The sequence below is a fragment of the Penaeus monodon genome, chromosome 28, assembly GCF_015228065.2.
Source record: "Penaeus monodon isolate SGIC_2016 chromosome 28, NSTDA_Pmon_1, whole genome shotgun sequence".
NCBI classification, from domain to species: Eukaryota; Metazoa; Arthropoda; class Malacostraca; order Decapoda; family Penaeidae; genus Penaeus; species Penaeus monodon.
Window position 1 is genome coordinate 3,209,896 of NC_051413.1, and position 3,058 is coordinate 3,212,953.

Consider the following 3,058-nt stretch of genomic DNA (forward strand, 5'->3'; position numbering starts at 1 on the left):
TTCTCGCATTCGTTGTGTCTCCTTTCTTAGTTCTTTCTGTGCTATTACCTGTGGGATGGGATGTAACAATAACTGTGTACATCTGTATCAATACGGTATCATATTAGATGGTTGTTGGGTAGGTCGCCTGGGTTGGTGTGTGGCCTTGAGAGTGTGGTTCGGGTGTGTTATGAGGAGAATAGGGATAGAGAACGTGACCGAGAAGGATTAAGCATAGAGGAAAGAGAGAGCAATAGAGTAAATAGCGTAGTTTGTTAGGTAAATGGAATTGAAAGTAGTGATGCAGAAGATGTAGATGATAGAGAGATGGTAATGATGCATCGAGAATGAGAAACGGGAGCAGATTGATAGAGAATGGTCACCGCGAGATGTAAGGAAGAGATGTGTAGTAGAGGTAAAGCTCTTTTGAAAATATGTCAGAGCACACGAAATAATCGATACATCCAAACTAAGACCAACCAAGAAATGCTAAGATACTTCACACAAAACAAGCTTAGAATATCAATTAAGAAAATTTTATCGGACATCATGTGTAGCTTGTTGGATTATCATGCATAGTTCGAAATCTTAATATGAAATATGATATGATTAATTAGTTCTATACATTACTGAAAGATTCATTTTATAATCACGATTTATTCTTATGTCTATTACTATTTAATCCATATTATCCTGAAAGGAGTAAACTATATGGTAACATCAGATCATATTCATGTTACATATTGTTTCCATATATGTATTATTTGTTTTTTGAGCAGAATTTGTTTGTCAAAGGTATAAATATACTTAACCAAGATTACAAGTTGTCTAACATAAGTAATCATATAATAATCTTATAGAGCACCATATTCTATAAAATTCCTAGTTTTTTAGAATCATCTTCACTAGTTGATACATCAGACTGACATTCCATGGCTATTGTCTCCTCAACAGGTTACCCAACGTAAGGAAGGTTTTAGGAACTTATAGCTCTATAGAAAATAACAGGTAGGACAATTGTAAGCTCGCGTCAGATAATGTCGTGCAGTAATTCGGCTAAAAGTAGTTGATAGTAATAGAGGAAATTATATTGACATCATTTTAATTTTATAACATAATAATCAATCTTGCAAATTTAATCATAATATAATAGATTATATAACACGCTAACTATATAATATATAAATTCATCTATATACTATATCATATATATCTAATAATATACAAATATAATAATTATGTAAATATTCACATTTATATATATATTATATTATCATCTACATAATTATAATATTTAACAGAATAATATATGTATACAATAGTATCAATATTAATATAATAGCATTCAATAATCATACTATTCAACGGAACTATCAGAACTAACGACTAAACACATCATGAACATGCAATAATCATCATTTTCCACAGTTAACGCAATTTCGTAGGGCTTTGCTTTGATTCATAGACAATCTATAATTAAATTACAATAATTATATATAGTAGTATTAGTTATATATCAGTGGTAATATATAATATTATGAAATATATGAGAGAGATAGATAGATATAGTATATAGAATATAATGATATATGAAAATAATAATAGCTGAAATAACACAATGATGAAATAATAGTCATATTAGTTAAACAGTACAATTAGTATTATTAGATAATAGTATCAGCACTAGTGATTCTATGTAATATGTATTGCCAATCATCTTACCAACTAGCATGAAGAACACATCGTACAATCCTGCAAATGATGCTACATTTATCACACTTTACAATCACTTTATACGAAATAATCTGCACTTCCTATCACAACACCATAGTAATCTGGAGAGATTATACCATTGAGTATATTAATAACTATTGAATGACATGTATCAGTAGTTAGATTAATAGTAAATACAGTGGGCTCAACATGTAAAATAATGTTGATATTACAACAATGTAGATATTAAATTATAGTCATATTCAGTTATCATTACAAAGTTATGACTTAGCTGATTAGATGCATCTAACATTGAATGAATTGTAGTTACTAAACCCAAAAATTGTAAATCACACATCATATTTAGTTAAAAAAATTGGACGTCATTATCTGATAATTGTACTATTAAATACATCACAATTTATCTAATCTTAAGCATCTATACAGAATTATAATACTGCTTGTCGTTATCACTAATCTGCAAGATCATGCGGCAAATCAACCCATGTAGATGATGTAACTCCGTGTTTTTCTCTGCACACAGTTTAATAAAGCAACACAACAGTTCTGGCCATCACATCATAAAACATCAAACATTATAAATCAACAGATAAGTAAATAAATGCAATTCATCATTATAGTTCAGAGTTCTAACTCCTGATCTAGTGGTGCAGCCAACTAAATCGTACAAAAACGCATAATTTCATTAGAAACACATACGTCATACATTTACTTTATATTAATACAATTTATGTTAATACTACAGATCTTTAAGATATTGTACGAATTTTAGATACTATCTAGCTAATCTAGATATATGAATCCGTCACATTATTGCACACATGTGAACTTATATTTCAATTCACGCAAACCACATCGCCGCATACAATCATACAAATCACACCATATAAATGATATTAATATTATATTTAATTATAATTTCAAATGATATAGGTACTGAAACTACATATATGTATTAAATCATATCTTATAATACACATATGATTATATTATTATATCATAGTATAGAATTTATGTATTAATACTACATCATAACAGTAGAATAGATTCATAAAATGCGATATATATATCATAATATAAACATTTAACATTATTATATATAGTTCATAGCACATTGAAATCTTCTATGTAATCTATCATATATAGGACAGTATACTAATATTCATACATGCAATAGATGTTTCAAACATGATCGTGATGCAGATTGAATGTTATGTGATTGGTATATGATTATTATATATCATCAATATATACATATATTATTACACATATAGTGTCTTTGTATAATGATGTATTACTAAACTAGATACTTTATATTTAAATCTAATACATGATATGATATAAG